The sequence below is a fragment of the Cyanistes caeruleus genome, chromosome 3 (assembly GCF_971803275.1).
Source record: "Cyanistes caeruleus chromosome 3, bCyaCae1.hap1.1, whole genome shotgun sequence".
In the NCBI taxonomy this organism is placed as follows: domain Eukaryota; kingdom Metazoa; phylum Chordata; class Aves; order Passeriformes; family Paridae; genus Cyanistes; species Cyanistes caeruleus.
This window is the reverse complement of record NC_141703.1, coordinates 23,593,069-23,613,108: the sequence shown is the minus strand read 5'-3', so window position 1 is coordinate 23,613,108 and position 20,040 is coordinate 23,593,069. Positions and strand designations below refer to the sequence as shown.

General features: G+C 39.3%; 1 protein-coding gene across 3 annotated transcripts in view; it reads right to left on the bottom strand.

The window, feature by feature from the left end:
* Positions 1-20,040, bottom strand: part of MYO16 (myosin XVI) — a 367,619-nt gene that overhangs the window by 318,288 nt on the left and 29,291 nt on the right. The window contains exon 1 of one of the 3 annotated variants that reach the window (XM_086880164.1): positions 326-648. The exons of the other annotated variants lie outside the window; for them this stretch is intronic. The gene's annotated coding sequence lies outside the window, so the exon portion shown is untranslated. Of the gene's footprint in view, positions 1-325; positions 649-20,040 lie in introns of those variants that run through there. 3 annotated transcript variants of the gene reach the window in all.

Genomic DNA, 20,040 nt, shown 5'->3' with positions numbered 1-20,040 from the left:
CACCATATTTTAGGATAATCATGAAAGGAATGAATGAAAAAGAAATAATTGGGTTGGAGTTTTTTTCAATTTTCAATACACTGCCATTTCTTCTTTTTTTTTTTTTAAATCCTGAATGCCTTTACCTGGTGTATCCCTACCATAGCACTCTATTTGAGTTGCAGATGAGTTGCTTTGTTTCTATCTGGCCTCACCAAGACACAGTTCTCCATTACTACAATGTCATATGATAACAACTCATTGCTGTTGTGCAACCTTGAGAGAAGTAATAACACAAGGGAGTAACATACATGACACATGTATCACTATCATGAGGTGACTTTACCTTTAAGATAGCTTTGGGAGCTAAGGAAGTTGAAGCTGCTGCTGGCTGATGGGAGTCTTTTCTCCTGACCAATTATTGGTCATTTCTGAGAACTGGCGGCAGTTTTAACCATTCAGAAGTGAGATCAACTTGTGAACACCACCTTAAGATGTAAAACCAGGGTTCTCTTGCTCTCTTTGGTTTCTGGTTCCTGAAAAGGTAACAGGCTCTGTCTCGGCCTCCTCCCCGCCTCCAGGCCAGACAAGGCCGCAGAGGGCAGCAGGGGGAAAGCGGGACCGGCGGGCCTGGCTTGGTTTGCAGTTTCTGCTGCTGGACTGAAACCTGACACCATGAACATCTGCAGCTTTCCAAGACTTTAACTCTTTTACTACCTGGATGAGACTTACAGATTACCCCTTTTTCCCAGAGAGAGAGAGAAGGAAGAGAAAAAGAGAGAGATAACATGAAGAAGACATCATAAAACCATCAAAGACAGTGAAGGAAAGAATTAAGTTTTAGACAGAGAAGAAAGAATAAGGAGATACTTTAATTAAGCTGAAATATTTTTCTGTGAAAGCTATAGAAATGAACAATAGTGTTCTGAAAAAAAGCTTTAATTCATGACAGAGTATATTGGGAGGAATGGAGTGTTCAAAGTGTAGATTTTGAGCAAAAGGTGGAGTAGTTGTGATGCAGTGGAAATGCTGGAACAGAGAGGGGAGAAGTAATAGTTGAAGATTTAGGGCCTTGAGAGGCAAAGAGAAAACTTCTGTTTCCAGGAAGGCTCACAGAGACAGATGAAGAGAACTTTTTCCTTTGAATAACTCATCCTTAAAACGACATCCCTAGACTCATGACCCATACACACCTCAGAGTGATGTGAAATGAGAGAAGACTGATGGCAGATTTTCAGGCAGCTGGCATCAGAGAAATAGAAAGCTATAACAGAAATGGTTTTCTCGTGAGAAACTCCATAGATTAGCAGAAAGAGACTTCTGTTTCTCTACAAAGACTGATAAAAAGACTCTAGCAAGAATTGAGACTGTTTTAAACACCAAAGTTCCAAAGTTTTTGTCTCTTATGTTCTCATGTGAACAAAGAAATAGTTAGGTAGTGGGGGAGAAAGGGAGTTTTCTACAAGTTTTACTCTGGTGTTCTTATTCTTGTAGTTTTGTTAATAAACTTTCTTTATTCCTTTTAAGTTTTAAGCCTGTTTTGCTCTTGTTCTAATCCGTATCTCACAGCAAAAAATAAATAAATTTTCTAGTAATTTTTTAGTTACTGTTTTAAAACCACGACAATCACCTTGTCCAATATCTTCTGGAACAGGCTTTAGCATAATTTCAAATCACTTCCTCAAACTATTTTTTGCCTCCACTACTCCATTTTGGCAGCCACTTCAGAGTAGCTTAAGAAATATCCACTTTTATGGTCAGAAATGGAGCCACTCAGAAACTCTCTGGCAAAACAAGAGTTACACCAGAAAGAGCCATCACCTGATTTAATGAACCACCTTGGATTTAACTCTCAAAGAACTGGAATTAAATCTTGCCTGACTTCCCAGTAGGTGGCTGGAAGCCTCGAGTCCCAACATGTCTAAAGCTGGAGTAGCTAGCCATGAGGGGGCACTTTGGACATCCCCATTACTTAACCTGTACTAGTGTCAGAGATCCTGAAGCTTCTAATTATCTTGACTGCAGGTGTCCAGAGGTCTGACAGCTCTGGAGTGTCTCACTCCATGAGAAACCTGTTCTGGCTGCACAGCCTGAGCCACTTGAGGCTCCATTAGCCAGGCCAAGTACCTTCACACATGCTGCTGATGTTCTTATTATAGAATTAAATGTTGCAACAGAGCAGGCCTGGCAAGAAGGCTAATACTGGAAATGAAATATCCTGCTTTGCCTCATCTGTCTTCTTTACTGGATTTACATGGCAAGATGCCCTCAGTGGGGCATGCTACTGGTCTGTTTTGACCCATGATGGTAACAGATATCCTTGTCCTTATCTGGACCTACTAGATTTGTCTTATTTTCTTCATTTCCTCTTGAAAAAGGCAAGGGAAAGAGCAGCTAGGTGGACATCCAGAAGGCAAACAAGGTCAACTCACCCCTTCAGTTTTTTTCCCAGAAATCTCTTTTTGAGAAAAGAGATTTTTTTTGAGGGAGATATTAACAACAATTCCAAGCCAGATGTACAGTGTGACTGAAATGATTCTTTTCTTCTCCTTCACAGCTAAATTTCAATAATCTTTTCATGAAAAATGTTAACTTTATAGTGGAAAGCATATATTTAGCAGTCCTAGTAGCAGAAGTAGTACTTCTGCTTACACTTACTAACAATAATTAACTACTTACATTTATTAAGAATAATTAATATCTAATGAATAAAAATTATTGACTGAAAGCTATTAACCAGGACTAACAACACAACAGAATAGTTTTTAATTATCAAAATTGTCCTAGCTACTTTTTTATAATATAAGATATAATTTTCTTCTGAGGAATCCACAAGGTGGCCACAGTTGCCTAGGAAACTCAGTTTCTACAGCATACATTAAGAAAAACCAAAAATCTAATGCATGAAGTACCTAACATGAACTACACACCCAACACAATACTTATTCATTTTGAAATACACCCACATGAGATATCAAATCCAAGACTACTAAATGTTTCTCTAAGTCTAGTCTTGCATCTGACCAGATTCAGACAACGAAACAGGTTCAAGAGCCATAACTCATTTTGGTGCATAGAGTAGTTGGCTCCAGCTTCTGGTGTCCACTAACTGAGAAGCTAAAAGACCTTGAGGACCACATGGACATAATCACAGGATTGAAGCTTTATTCATGCCTGTTTAGGCTCTTGCACTTAAGTTTTACGCTAATATTTCAACTTCATATTCTGGGCTTACACCTGAGTCACTCTGTTTATATTATAGAGTTTTTTATTATTTTTGTGCACATCCTGTATACTCTGCGCAGTTTGGATCACTCCAGCCACATAAACATAGCATAGCTATAAAGTATTGAAAAAAAATGTATATATAGCTCAAGAACAATGCAAATCCAATAGTGAGATAGAATAAAACAGGGTAAAATGCTTATTTTAAAAATAGATGCTGTAAATATGGAAATACCAGTAAATAGGACTATGAAGCATCCTCCCCAGCTTCCACTGCTGCTTTCCCAGATTTAAGGGGTGGCTTCTTTCCCAGATCTTCACTGTTATAACCTTAATCAATAGAACTGCAGGAGTTGCTGCCTGTCATACAAGGCCTTCAAATAGATTATTTTATAAGGATTTTGAAAAAAATAGTTACAAAGCTGGTCTAGAACACCTTGACAGAATTCAGCAAACAACTGGCTACATGCCTCTAAGCTGGCATTTTGGCAGTGAGTAGTGACTGATGCAGTTGGCAAAGCCATGTCCCAAACTGTATGAACTGCAGGAGTGCATGCAGTCATTTTCCTGTTCTTCAGGATAAAATGCACCTCCATGATAAATGAGCAAACATATTTAATGCAGGTGAAAGGCAAAAAGAGGAATAATGTCTGAGAGCTTTAGTGAAGTGGACAGCAGGTCCATCAGGCTGGGAGCAGGCAGAGCTGCCCACTGCCATCTGTTTTCACGGGTGGGAGCACCAGTGGGGATGCTGCCATCTGTGTGCAGCCTGTGCAAACCAGGGCAGGGGAGAACAAGACCTGGAGCTAGGGGCTGTCCAGCTTCCTTTGGCCATCAGCTTGACCCCAACATTGGAAAGCTGGTATTGTGGTAAAGTTCACTTAGCATGAAGGGCTAAAGTCAGGAGCAGAATGCCTCTGCAAGCTGTATTACATCAGTCTTGGTCAACTCCTTCCCCCCACAACCTCATAAACACTGATCTTGTTTCAAGCTTCCACATAGGACACTGTAGGATCGCTTTCATCTCCCAGCAGAGACACATGCACAGTAATGAAAACTGAGCATAACTCTAAGACTTTGATGAAAAATGCTCATGTTAATACTGAAATGAGCCTTATTTTCCCCTCAGTTATACTTATTTAGTCCCTACTAAAAACAGCGTCTCTCCCAGTTGCCTACAAGAATTGCTGTCACAGACCACTGCAATGTCCTAACTACACCCTATGGTTTGGCATGGAGACTTCCAAGTTCAAAAGTAGCCTTTTCTTAAGTGACAATTGGTTTAGTTGTCTGCTCTTCCTTTGCATCTCTCAGCATGCTTTCAGGTTTGTTCCTACATAATCCAAGCCTTTTGTCTTGCACTTCCTTCTATTTTAAGCAATTTAAGCATAAAAAAACACAGATACAGAAAAAAGCAGAATTTTAAAACTGTCCTTTCCAAACAAGGAATGAGGATTTTGTTTGTCTACAGCAACCTAGCAATAACTTATTGGCAAATAAAAGACATGGGAAAGTTACAAAACTGAAGTATTATATAACATCCATCAAAAACAGCAAGGAGACCCTTATGCAACATTAGTCTTTCTGTAATGAGGTAGCAATGCAGTCAGTAAACAGTTTCATCACTAAAACTAGCTCTGTTTGCACTTGGTTCAAAGCAGTAGATATTATAATCTCACTGTTCAGTGTACACTTTACATTGTATTCTTTTACCATATATGGAACCCAGGTAGGTGATTAATATCTTGAAACATGTCCCAAAGGAGAGAGCAAAATAAAATTGTGAGGGATAGAATTGCAGTTCTGTGTCCCACAAGTAAAATTATATTTAGTTATTTTTTTCAAAATATATTTACTGTCTTTCATAAAAACTCAGGAGTAAAACCCAGACCTCAATATACTCAAATGATCACATTGGGAAAATATGTAGATATTGCATGCAACAGTAATGTCATAACAAAGCTCAGGCTGTGTGGGGAAGAAGAATATAGAAAAGAGGCAGTAATAAGGAAATTGCCTAAGTGATATGAAGAAAACGTCAGCAGCCTCAACAGCCTGCTTATTTTTAAGTCAGTAAAGGGTAGGTAAGGTAGGCTCTTGAGTGTACTCTATATTTTCTACTGTACAGGAGCTCCCAAACATGGATTAAGAAAGATGACCCCAGTTTGTCATGACTTTCAGGTCTCTGGGTACTTCATATCATGCTGTGACTTCGATTTCCCATACAGATATGCTTTGATAACAATTTTCAAACTTAGTGAACAAAGTTATTTAGACAGGGGGTACGCATAGCTATCATCTTCATCCTAAAGACTCAGTAATCTCTTGGATGGACTCAGTCCAAACAAAGAGCACCCTGACATAAATATCTTAGGATGATTGAAGAAGTCTCTGAGAACCAAGAGGATGGGTGCTGGTTTGAGACATTTGTAATAGTCTCTTTTAACAAAGGCACATACTTCAGCCATCCATCCATACTCAGTCACATTTCTGGGGATATTTCTTCCAAATGAAGGAATATGCCTTGAATTCAAATGCCGCAAACCACTTTTTTTCCCTAAAAAAACCCACCTGTGTATTTAGTTTCAAACAACTGTCCACCACTTATGAAATTATTTTAATCAAGAATAAGACACCAACAACACTGGTTCAACCAGTATCACATAAAGTTATGAACCCTTGTTTGGAGTTTTGTGTTGCTGAAGTCCCCGGTGTCAAGTGATGCTAAAAAGTATCCAGGGGAAAACCTATTCTTAAGCATCTCCACAGCTGAAGGAATTCACAGCTCCTTGTTCTATATTCACTTTCAGGGAAGGATGTTCATCATTAACCAGAGTTTTGTTTAGGTCCTGATACGCTCATATACACATTTGAAAAGCAGACATCTCGTGGTCAGTAGTGTGAATTGTCATCACAATTTACTATGGGACTGAGGTACGCAGCAGAAACAAAGCAAAACAAAAACCCACCCCCTAACAAACAAGCAAAAGGCCATGAAAAACCCCAAAACAATAAATTAGTATCTTATAAGCAGTTTTGGAGGGGTGAAGTCTCTCACATTCTGGCATGAACCTGTGAGCAGAATAATTAAGTTACTCTAACCTGATGCTTGTCACCTAGTTAGCTGTACGTGCACAGCTAAGCCCTTCACACTTCCAATGCATTTAACTTTGCATTTAGGAAGCCTAGCAGCGCTGGCTGATGGCGCTTTTCTATACTTCTGCAACTGAATCACTTCAAACTGCATGCTCACAACTTCTGATAAATTAGCATAAAAACATCTTTGTCTAACTTGATTGGGAACAGGAGGATTGATATTCTGAGGCAGGTATATAGGCTGCAACCTGTGAATCTAAGGTGACTTTCTTTAGTGGCTTGAATATAGTATGTTTATAAATCAAAGGACAGTGTTTGACTACAAAAGGCAATGGCTATTTTGGCAAAAGTGGTATCAGTTGCTCATTTTTGGTTTTATTTACAAAACCTGTCTCCTCAACCACTGGAAAAGGTTAGCACAACAGGAACCACCTAGAAGTGATCTTGGCATCTTACTAGGCAGTTAAAAGGAAGATCACTATGTCTTACCATATTCTCTGAGCAGTATTTAGTTTCAAACTTTTTTTCATCCAAATAAATTTATCATCAAACCCTTGTGACCACTGTGAGCAAACGTGAAAAAAAAAAGAAAAAAAAAAGTTCAGACCACTTAGCATATCACTCTGTCTTGTCCACTGACAACTGAAGAGCTGTTGAGGCTTCCTGACTTCCTTTCTCCCATCTACTTTAGCTTATTCCCTAAACAATCCCCTGCATTGGTCATCACATCTATAATATCACTAGAGTGTACTTCTGTCTATTTCTTGGAGTATCTGTGGCCCTACTGCCCAGCTATTTGTTGATTTTCTGTTTCTTTGGGTTTTCTTCTTTAATAATGTTCCATTATGCACACTGACAAGCTCTTATAGTAAGGAAAAAAAGTTATTTTCATCTGTTTTAAGCCTGTCTCCTCCAAAGTTCAAATGCCATACAGCTCCAGTGATAGCCCTAGGATGTTAAACTTCACTCATCTTTTCCCTATGACTTTAGTCCTTAAAGACAGATGCTTCCCCTTCATCAGCTTAGTGGCCCCTCTGTTTCTCTACTACCCTTCCTGGGGTGCAGAAACCAGACCTGCACAAAGCTGCCAAGATTTGGGCACATTAATGTTGTACAGCACAGAAAAACAGAGCAGACACTCTCTGTCTTGTTCTCAACAGCCTTAGTGATGATGGCAAACATTTTAACAACTTTTCTGACTGGTGCTGCTACAAAAAAAAGCTGCTGAATTTAGGGAATTGTTGATGATGACTCCAGGACCTCTAAAAGTGTAGCTGTCAAAATCCTAGTAGAACTCCCCCAAGGGTGACATACATGAGATAGTTTGTGTTTGCAGTAGTCTGTAAGTGGAATTATAGCCTGTGTTCTTTTTGGCCCTGTTTTTCCTTGCCAGACAAACAAATTCAAATGAAAATGTGATTCCTGGCACAGTGATGTCAGGAGAGGTGGCTGCAGTGTCACCTGTCTTTGTATCCTGCCTAGAACTAGCAAGATATACTACACAGGTGCAGAAAGCTGAAACAAACTACTTCAGGAGTGGCAGCATCAGGCAGGAAGGTCTTGCTAATATAGGTCTTGATGAGGCAGGCTTAACAGTCTATGATAGACCTTCATTGACTGTCATCAGCTTTTTCTGCATTTTCATCTCCGAATTACTGAGCACAGCTCATATATTAATAAACCACATAGTATATATCATAATAGTTTTAAAGTTACCATCTGTAAAGATTGAGGATATAATGCTCTGTATTTCATATAATCTATATTTCAAATTTGAGTATTGTAAAATATTCTCAGTGATTTATTTTGAATATTAAATAAATAAAACTAAAGTTACAATTAGAACTTCTGCCTTCTCACTGTCGTTCAGTTTGACTGAGTATTCATTTTGGATCACTCTAAAATGTCAATAGCATGGTATTCTCTCTCCTTAGTGTCACCTCTTTGCTTGCAGGTACTCCTTTTTCTTCATTAGGAACAGAAACCCAAGAAAAAATAAGTCATTTTACTAGAGTGAAAAGAAAAACCATGTTTTTAAAAGGTCACTGTTTATAGAGTTATTATAACTTCTTACAATCCAATCACTTAACAGGAAATTGAGCCCATTTAAGAAAAATCTGATTCAAGGTATTTCTATAGTATACAGTAACAAAGCACCCAACAATTTAGCTTTTTCCAGAATGGTTGAACTCATAGTAAAGCAAGTCAGATCATTATTACAGCAATGTCCAGAGGATTAGCTATCCCCTACCTGAGGCTCATCAAGAAGTACCATGAGGCTGGAAAAGCCGCGCAACAGCTGAGCTGAATGAAGTCAGTATTTGTAAGGAAGTTAAGATGCATCAGCTACAGGCAAAGAGCTGACAACGGCGAGCAGAAGTGAATCATAAATCGAAGTGAACAGAACAGGAACCTCTGGATAGTACAGATGGGTCTTCAGCAGGAGAAGCAAGGTTAGGAGAGAGTATTGACTGGTTTTTGCACAGCCAAGTGAAAAAGCTGAAGCCCAGAGAAAAAGAGTCTGGGCATGGTGCCATGCCTTCCTGAGCTCAGAGGGCAGCCTGCCAGCCTATACTTCTAAGTCACAACAGATCTCTCTTGACAGCATGTCTGTGAGAGAGGAGTATTATTAATTCTCTCATTTTAAGAAGGCACAATCTTACTCTCCTCAGGGTAAAAGGAAAGGCTGTAGGGAAATATGATTAGGATCTTATATTTTATTCAGTTCTGAATAAAATTTCATATTTAAACTAGGTCTCTCAGGATGTAAGATCGAGGGGGGTTCATGGGGAGCCTGGTTTTGCTGGAAGAAAGGGAAGACAGAGGGAGAAATCTCCTGAGTGTTTTTTCATTCACTCTTCAGAGAGAAAAATTGGCATCAATTTTGATTTGTCTCTTTGGGGAAAAAGAAATAATTGTTGTGTTCTAGTACATTATTTCAGCTTCAAAACTAAAATGGCCGCCTTCTTCATCTATAAATACCTATCCTTTGGTTTTTCACAGTATCACCAGTTTGTGCAGAAAAAAAAGCCAACTTAATGCCCTAAGAAAACAGAAGCAAGAGGGAGAGTTAAAAATGTACATATATAAAGAAAGTTTTACAGACCAAAACAATGTTGTTTTTCACTATTAACAACAACAAAAAATACTTTGAAGAGGAATTTTTTCCCTCTCATAACTCCAGAGAAACACAATGCACTGATAAATATCCTCAGTGGGTACTTGATCTCTGCAGCTGCCCTGTTGTGGTATTGCCACTTCCTTGGAGAAGCATTTCCTCCCAGATGCACTGAGCAACTTATATAGTGGCTGATTCAGCTGTCCCAATTTCTGAACTTCACTCTGAATATCTTTCACAATAGTTAGATGCTTTATGCGTATAAGTTTATGCTCTATCCATAGCTAAAATAATCAGGACCAGGGATCACAGAATCGTGGAAGGGTTAGGTTGGAAGGGAACCTTAGAGATCACCCAGAGTAACCTCACTCCCATGGGCAGGGGTATTTTTAAGTCAGACTGTTCAAAGTGCCATGCAACCTGACTTCAAACAGGACCAGGGAAGAGGCTTCTGCAATTTCTGTGAGCACCCTGTTCCAGTGTCTCACCAACCTCATTGTAAAGAGTGTCCTCTTTCTATCCAGTCTAAATCAACCTTCTTTCAGTGAAAAGCCATTCCCCCTTGTCCTCCCTCATACTCCAGACCCTGGTAGAAAGTCCCTTTTCTGTAGGCCCCTTTAGGTCCTAGAAGGCTGCTAGAAGGTCTCCCTGGACAGTTCTCTTCTCCAGGCTGAATAACTATTTTCACAGAAGAGGCGTTCCTTCTCATATCTGTAGCCTCCCTCTAGACCTATTCAAACTCATGTTTGTCTTGTACTAGGAACACCCAAACTGGATGCAGTGCTCCAGGGGAAATCTCGTCAGAGCTGAGCAGAGGGTGAGAATCACTTCCCTCAACCTGCTGGTCATCTCTTTTTATCCAGTCCAGGATGCAATTGATTTTCTGGGCTGCCAGCTCATTGGCAGCTCATTCTGAGAAAAATGCATGGAATTTGGAAATGTTTGAAAAGCAACAGCAACAATACTTTCTATAAATACTCTAGTATGGAATTATTCTGGGTTTCCAAATCCTATTTAGGTACACAAGGAAGGGACTCTACCACCCAGCTGCAACTGAAAGAACTACAACATACTCAGAATGCTCAAAGCAACCATAACTTCGGTCCCAGCAGTCAAGGGCTTATGTCAATGAACATCCATGGACATCTCAGTTAGCCTAAAGTTAAATGTAAATAAATTTATATTTTAAATTTTTATCTTCCAGAGATTTAAAAACTTTATTTGGATAAGACCATGCTGAAGTTGTAAGTTCAGAAGTTTCTGCAAAGATGAAACAGTCAAAAGTTTCTCTGTGAGAGGGAAATAACCCTATAAATTCTGCTAAATCTCACAAATAAAACTACTTAATCCAAATGAGAGTAAGTACCAACTTAGTTATTAGTACATGCCTCTAAGAATTATATACATATTCTGTGGTGACAGTAACTTCTCATCAACAATCTACATTAAAAACAATGACCTACTGAATATATTTCAGCTGATACAGCAGTGTTCACACACTGGAGTGTTAATATTTGTAAATATTAGGGTCTATACATGAGAACCTGGGTCTCCTAGGGAAAAAATTTATTCACATATAAACACCTAATTTACATGGAAATCTCCAAGTCTTGTATGATTTTTACTAGAGAGAGAGAATCAGCCAAGCAATAACATGGAACATGATAGGGTTTTATGAGCAATGGCAGTAGCTCACAGCGCTTTAATAACTCTAAGTCTAGTAGCCAATAGAAATAGTAAAGCAAAAATGTAATCAGGATGTAATTAAAGCAGCTGAAATTGATACAGCATTACAGTCAAGAGTCCTGAATTGGTAAAATCATGTCCTGCAATTTTTTAACGCCAAGTAATCCAGGTCACACCTGCCACACCATTGACTAATAACAGAATACCCTAATGCTGAGTTCAGTGAAGAGTCAAGAATACTGGGAAACCAGGTCAAATACTCACTTCTGCCCTGTTGAAGCCCTCTCTGTGACCTTTCCACCTAGACCCTTATGCACTATTAGAAAAGGTAGTGTAGCATCTATTTTCACCAGCCCTGACATAAAACTGACTTTCCCCCAGATAACCAGGCACTGGTTTTTTTATGTAGAAGTGGAAGAAAATTAAAACCTAAACTTCACTGCTAGGCATAGAAAATGCAGAAGATGATACCCCAAAGGACATAAAATTTGATTCAGTGGTTTTGGTTACTGGAGCTCTGAACATGGGGACCAATTTATTTTTTCTTTATTTTCTTTATTATTTTTTATTATTTTATTTATTTTTATTATGCATAAATAAAAATATATTTTAATTAATTTCTATATTTTTATTTATTATTTATTGTTTTTATTTTATTTTTTTTTTTTTAGTATTTATTATTATTTTCTCACAGGGTTTTGATACTTTGGAACTCCTCCTCCTGTACAGAAGCACAGACTAGGCTGGGTTAGAAGGGATCTTCAAAAGTCAGCTAGTCCAACATCCCCTGCAATGATCAGGGATATTTCTCACCCACATCAGGTTGCTTAGGACTTCTTGCAACCTGATCTTCAATGCTTCCAGGGATGGGGCATTCACCACCTCTCTCAGCAACCTGGTCTGGTGTTTTAGCACCCTCATTGTAAAAAACCTCTTCCTTACATTTTCCTAATCCAAATCAACTCCTTTAAGTGCTGGAAGGCTGCTGTAAGGTCTCCCTGGAGTCTTGTCTTCATCAGCTTGAACAACCCCAACTCCCTCAGCCTTTCCTCATAGGAGAGGTGTTCCATTATGTTTGCCATACATGAAGTTACCTACCACAGGAATAAAAAAAAATCTGGTGCATCTAAATTTAAGGATTAAATACCAAAAATACAGGTACTGAAAGGTCAGCAAACCAATGTCTCTTTAGGAACTTCTGCACTAGAGCCATTATTAATGCAGCTCAATTCATAAAGTATCAGCAGGGGAGCTCATAGTCTTCATGTCATCCAGTGCTTCAAAGACAAGGTCAGAAAGTCAGAAGAAAAAACCTTCCATGGATTCTTTTGTCTCAACAAGTAGAGAACCAGGACTGCAGGATTCACCATGGTGTATCATGGACTGTAGGAAGAACCAAGTAGTGTCACAATAGTGATTCTGTCACAAGATCAGTGATTCTGTGCTTTGATTCTCTTTTAACTGCCAGGGAAGGAGGAAAACTTGTTGCTTTTTCTCTGCTCCCATTTCCACTCCTAACCTATCATATGAGCCACTCTTCTGCTTTATTCATTCTACAGTAGTGCACTACAAAAAGATCACTATTTAGCTGGAACATCCAATTAATAGATTTAAGTGGTACATATTGGCACAAAGGGTTTTCAAATAGAGTTATATCAATTAATTAAATCTACAACTAATGTGATCCCTCAAGGAACAGACAGTAAGGCAAAGCAGATGTCTGAGATCTTAGGAAAATACAGCCTCCACCAAAGAGATGCATGGACGAATGACAGAGGAAAACAGACATATCACAGAGGACTGAAGGTACACCATAGAAGCCACTTGGCAATGATGCACGAAAGAGTGGTGGATGGCACCTAGGGCTACAATAAATGATTTACCAAATAAACACATTTCAGGAAAACCTGAAATATACTGAGAAATTCCCAAGGCAACTGTTATCTGTTAACTGTTATTCCCAAGGCAACTCCTCCTCAAGGAGGAGCTGCATATTCCAAAAGGGCTGGAAAGGGACTGTCACCAACCCCAAAGCAAAGGGGATTAGTGACTAAGGACTCTCCCAGAATTGCTCAGTAGGTACCAGGAAACACATTCTTCAGTGAAGACAAAAAGGCTTCTCAGCCTTCTTCAGAAGCCTTCTAACCCTGTGCCCCTTGCCCACATCAGATAGCTCTGACCAGATGACGAATGACTAGATGGCTCCAAGAAAGAGAAGGACAGAGACTGGGTCACAGGTACAGTTCTTATTCAGGGTCACAACTGGGTGTCTCATCCCGCACAGAAGGGAATCGAAAATTGCCTTCACCTGAGCATCTTCTTTAATGTTAAAAAGCTGCTCGTGAAACTTTCTAACACCAAAAAGTTAGCTGGGGTGCTCAAATAAGATGATTTGTATTAAAATATTCCTAAAGAGATAAATCCCCATTTTTAAAAAGAGAAAGAAGTGAAACCAAAGAACAAGGAAAATTCACCTCAGTACCTTTTGAAGCAGCAAGCTGATGTTTCAGTAGAAACTAATCCAAAGGATACCCTCTATAAAAAAAAAAAATCTCATGGTCAGATTCTGGTTTTTCCTCCTTTCTCTGTACACCAAAAAATAAAACCCACTGAAAATACACAGACTAACTGTGTAAGAAACAATGACTTGTACATAAGTAAGGGCTTTTAGCAGGTGTGATGCTGAACTATGACACAGAATAAAGTGGTTTTGCTATTACACAAAGCTACATATCAGGCAAGGTTATAATGCTATGAAAAAATTTGACTTTATATAGCCATATTACTCAGAGGAATTAGTGCCTGATAACATTCTGCTTGCACTGAGCATGCCTCCATCCTTTTCACCCCCAGGCTGAGGTAAACTGTGGGTGATGTGGAGGCAGATAGGCTCTGCCTGCTGCTGCTCCCAGTGCCCCATTGCTGGTACACTGGATTACGTGAAGAAAGCTGAAACCAACTCCAAACATAGAGAATGTATAAGAATGTATAAGAAAAGAGATGGAGAAAATACTACATCAGTGCTGACACCTGTATAAAAGAAATTTACTCAAAATGTCACTTCCATCCTATTGAGTCTTGCAAAGTGTACAGATCAGGATTTTCTGGACAGTTAGCTACTGAGGTAAAGACAGCACTTTTTTCCATGCATTCTTTATTCCCATCTCCATGACTTTAATTGGATGGACTGACACAAAGGTAATTGACAGTGCAGAGCATCACACACCCGAAAACAGTTCAGAGAGGAGAGCATTTCCAGAGCCATATGTTGTCCAGCTCCACTGCTTACCTGAAGCGGATGCCTGGATGCATTTCTTCTACCATGCATCCTTTTGTTTCTGCACGTGCTGTTACAGGTGTCCTTCTGAGCACCACACAGTGGCCATGAGAGCTGCCAGCAAGGGCACCCTGATGCTGCTGAGGGACCATACAGCACTTGGCACGTCAGGCAGCACTTGACATGCTACAAGACTGGACACAGGCTTCTGTTAAAATGAACCCTTGTCACCATCTGCTTCAGAGGGCAGGAAGAAGAGGCGCCAGTATTTGACAGTTTTTCCCACCCACAGAGGGGGACAGAAATCTATCTTGGCTTGCCCAGGGAAGCTAACCTAAACAATTTCATTTTTTAGGAGATAAAGAAGCTGAAGGTATATGCATTGCTGAGAAAAGAAGCCCTTGATCTGGAGGGTTCTTCTGGGATGCTGAAGAGACACTTATTCCTTCCCCACCCAAATACTCACTTCTTAGCCATATCTGTCTCACAAAGATCTTTGGCTTCAAAAAAAGCTTTCAAGGATTCCGTAAGCAATGCTTCAGGGTTTATACACACACTGGGCTCCTTACCAAGCTCTGCTGATAAGGAGACTTGCAGACACCCCTTGAAAGAGATGTTCCTTTTCTTTCCAAGCAGCAACAAGTCTCTGCAATTTTGGCACCATATGCACCAAAAGTAAGGAAGTGAAAGCAGTAGGTGGAAAACTGAACCTCTTCTGAAAGCACCTTTCCTCACAGAGTACATTTCTCCTATTTCAGCTGCACGCTTGTCCTCATCCAGGCCAGCCTGATAATCAGCACAGCCTAAGGAGAGCTCACCAATGGGCTGGGGCAGAAGCTTCAACAGGGGCAGCTCTGCCTTTGCCAGGTCCCTGCTGGTGTCACCAGGCTGGATCTGTCTCATATAGGTGCACAGCTAAAATGGTCAAATGAAGAAAGACACTTTGTATGCAAACAGTGTACAGCAAAAACTAGATCCTGTCGATATTATTTCCTTTTTGTATCTTTTTAATCTTGATCTATCTAGGTTTAATCAATAAATTTAGAGATTTTGTTCACATATGAAAATAAAACAAACACTCTTGAGATCTAACTGCTCATCAGCACATGAACTGAGTCTAGGAATACTTAGTCAGAACTTAACCCTTGCAGAGAAATGGAGGAAAATATAACTGAAGGACTTATTGAAGATGTTGTTGTATCATGAAAGAGCTTTTTTCCTACCTTCAAACCTCCAGATCACAAAAGCTGGAGTGTTCAGCCAACATCCACTCTCTGTTTGTCTTCACCTTATCGTTCCATTCCAATGTAAAAAGCATCAGTCAGAAACTTCTTTGCCAATAATTTGGCAAATGCTGTTCTCTAAAAACTAAGTCAAAAGGTTAAATGCAAACAAATATTGGCTTCTGTTCCCTAAATAAAGTTCTGCTTTGAACTAAAGAAACCAAAGCAGGACCACAGTGGCTTTTATGTGACAGAGTAGGACTTCAGACAAACTACAGTCTTAATTTTATTGACTGTACCTGATAAGACCATTTTGGCCTTTTAGAAAATGAAATAAAATCTAATTTAATGCCTAGTATTAACTTAGTATTGTTATCATACATTTTTCATCAGGGACAAATAAAATAAAGAAGGCTTCAACACAGAGATACACTCATAGAGGCAGACAGAATGAAACAAAAGCACATGTAAGATTGTCAAGGTTTTTTTAAGCTATAAATAAGCAGCAAGTTTAGATCAAATGAACAGCGTATGAACTACAGGCACTGAAACTCATGGATGTATGCCTCCTGCCAGAAAGCCTAAAAAATGTTCTGAAAATAGGTTTATGTCTTAGACAAATATTAATTTCTAACATTAATTACTCAAATACAAAAAAAAAACAAAACAAAAAAACCAAAAACAACAACAAAAAAAACAACATTTTCTATTGCTCTATAGTAGGATTTTTCCCAGGAATAAAACCTTTATCATTATTTGATCATCCAACTGAGCTGAGACAAATTAGCAAAACTGAAATCCTAATTAAGAACATGCCTGATATATATATTCTATCTTCCACAGATAAAAAAATACACTGCTGATATCACATTTTAGTGTAATTGATTTTTCACAGAATATTTTAAAATAAATGGGAAAAAAATCCAAAATATTTTCTTCCTAAGACATTCCAATCACTGGTCACCTAAATCACAAAATGGGACAATGATGCATGATCAAGATTTGTGCAATCTATTTAAAAGCACAGATACCTGTCTGTTGTTATATCAACGTGCTATCCAAAATGTAGTGTTTCTAGGACATTTCTGTGGATTCTATCACTACAATGCACTCTGAGAAATAAAGAACAAGTTTAAGACTGGCGTATGTAAAAGCATGTTTTCAAATACAACTACTACAATATTAGCTTACAGCTGGTAACAAAACTTGTAGTCAACTTATTTTATCTTACCCAGACTTTATACAATTATCAACTACATTAATTTATATTAAAAATTACATACTTTTAATATTTAGCTATATTCATTATTAGTTGATTAAATGCCTTATATATGTCAAAACACACCTAGCATCAGATAAAAAACACACAAGAGTTTATGGTGGAAAAAAATACCCAAAAGATTTCAATGTTTTTAAAAGTAATTATAATATATTATGGAAAGTGTGAAAAGAAATAGATATTCCTACCAGAAAATTTATCTTGACCAATTTTGCTCCCACATATTCCTGTGTTCCAGTGAATCAATTTCACACTTACTCACCTCCCTGTCTCTGTGATGTGGTTTATTCATTGGTTTGATATTGCCATAGCAACTCAGCAGCATGGAAACATGTTAGCCAAGCAATGCTGCTCACCTCATACTATATGGTGAATTGCTGCCTGGTACATACAGCATATTTTAATGTATATTGATCTCTGCCTCTTACTATTAGGCTACTGGTTTAACATCACCATCTTAACTCTGCATTTAGCAAGCTTTTAGTATTTATATTATGGTGGTTTTAAACAAAAAAAATAGCTACTCCCTCAAATTTAAAACCAGGATATATTTTGACTGCGAGTCAAACTACTGCGTTGGGACACACTTGAACAACCAGAAAAATCAACATCGCTGTTCCCATCCCCAAAATTTAGTGTTTCCCCAGCATTCTTGCATTTTTGCCCCATGTAAGCAAGCGTATGCAAATCATAGATAAGACTGTGCTAGCATAGCTGTGCACACATGCTCCATTTAAGAAGCTTTCCCTTTGGTGCATATGGCCTGGAGGGAGTGGGGACCCTCTCACCCCCACCACTCCTCCCTCAGAAGGGACACCAACAAACTGGATGGTGGCTAGTGAGCGGGATGGTGCTTTGTCTTTAGGAGAGATGCAGCACTGGGTGAGCCCGTCACAAGGCAGGCAGGGATGCTCCAGCAGCTTCTGCTCCCACAACCTTCCCACAATCAGTGGGGGCTTGCAGTGTGCTCTGACTCACTAAATGGAGGCGGTATGTCTTCTGCATTTATATAAAATGAAATACCAAACAAAACAAGGTTTGGGAACAAAAGCAGGATCTCTGGTGCAGCAAGAAACAGAGTCTTTAAAGCTCCAAAGTCTAACGCATCAATATTATGTAAATCAGGGCATCCCTAAACACAGATTTGGATCATAGTGAGGAGACTAGGCAATCATCCAGGGCAATAGTATGAGTGGGAGCTGAAATGTCTCATTGACTGAGTCTTTATCTTCACAAGCTGGCAACTGCTTCACAACTGTGCTTACTCACAGAGGAAATGTACTTCTGCTTGAACTAGGTTGCACCACAGTTTGACCTAAATGGTTTTTAAGAAAAGTGATTTATCTGCCCTCAGACACTCTTGATAAGCCACATAAAACACTGAAATTCTGACCATTCCTAACACAGAAAAGCTGCATGGAGACCAGCAATACCTTAGGACTCAATACATCTCTGAACACGGTAATGTACCAGGACACTTCTTTCTGCCTACTCAGTAACATCACCACTGTTTCAGATTTCACTGTGCTTAAGATCAAGAGTTAAACTGATTGGGAGGCCTAAGACTAAGTATAAAACACACCTATGAGACAGTATGGGGTTCATAGCTGAAATTCAAGTTACTGCCACATTGGTGTAACACACTACAGTTTGTGATCTGAGACATACCACAACATAGCTGTATGGACCAGCAACCAAGGACTTTAATTTCTTCCCCCAGCAGAACTGAAACCAGCATTTTGGTCTGAGATTTAAGCAGGCTTGTTCAAGAAAAAGGTGTGGAACAAAGGGAAGATGAAGAAAGGTATTTTTGAGTAAAATTTGTTTCATTTCCTGACTATGCTCTCCAACAAACAAGCAAGAGTTATGAAACTGCTGTAAGATGAAATTCGTAGTGCCTCAGCACAGCAAAAGAAGAATTACTTGTTCTGAATGGGGAAATGTGTTTCTATTACTATTTTCTATTACTTGGCTTTGATTTTTTTTCTCAGCCAAAAAAGCTATTGCAAATTCCCGGAGTGGTAAGTTCTCTACACTCAGTAACGACCCTACAATTGGTGTTTCCACTGAGAGCAATAGGAGACCAGCTTGACAGCGAGGGGATGTGAGGTGGGGAGGGAATCAGGCTAAACAGGGAGATGGGAGGAACTGGGGGTACTAAACAGGAAAACAATTCATAACAACACAGTGCTAGGAAATAACACCTTTCACCTTATGGATTACTCTTACACTAATGCAAAATACTAGGTCATTGCTCTGCTCTCCTAATAAAACTTCTAGGCAATTAGCAATATTAATTCTCTTAATATATTTAGTTTTCACTTTGACAAATAAGGAGCTCTGAAAAGGTGTTATAAAGAAATGTTATATTCTACTTAATGTGTGAGCTTATTTCATCATTTCATTCAATTTATAATGACCTTTGTTGGAACTCTCACAGGTATTACACTGCAAAGGCGTCTAAGTAAAATAAAACATCAGCAATTTGTCTGGCGTCTGCTGCTTGCATCTTTGACCCCAGAGCTGTTATCTGCTTCCATTTGAAGCACTTCAAGTAGGGGACAGATGGGAGCTATCTTTGCATACATAGACTACCAAGTCATGGCCAAAAACAGGGCATGAATATGTGGAGATACTCAGCATTATTCTCACAGGCATGTGTCTCATGGACACATTTTTGAAAACAAGGAATAATACAGTAGCAGTAATACAGCCTCCATGTGAATACTTAGCCTTTACATAATCCCAAAACTAGGAATCTGCAAACAAAACCAAATCCTACTCATTAATAACCAAATCTAAAAGTCACTAGCAGCTACTCAAAATCTATACGAAGGTTCAGAAAGAACACTGATAAACACCAATCTCACTTCCCTTTCACCACCCAGGTCTCAACAATGGCACAATGTTCTTCAAAGTGGGTTCTTCCCATGGACTACAGCTCTTCATGAACAGCTCCAGCACAGATCCCTTCCACAAGGTACAGTCCTCCAGGAAGACTGCACCGGCATGGGTCCCCCACAGGTCCTGTCAGCAAACCTGCTCCAATGTAGACTCCTCTCTTCACAGGGTGACAGCTCTCACCAGGACCCTGCTCCACCACAGGCTCCACTTGGGGTCACAGCCTCCTTTGGGAATCCACCTGCTCCAGCATGGG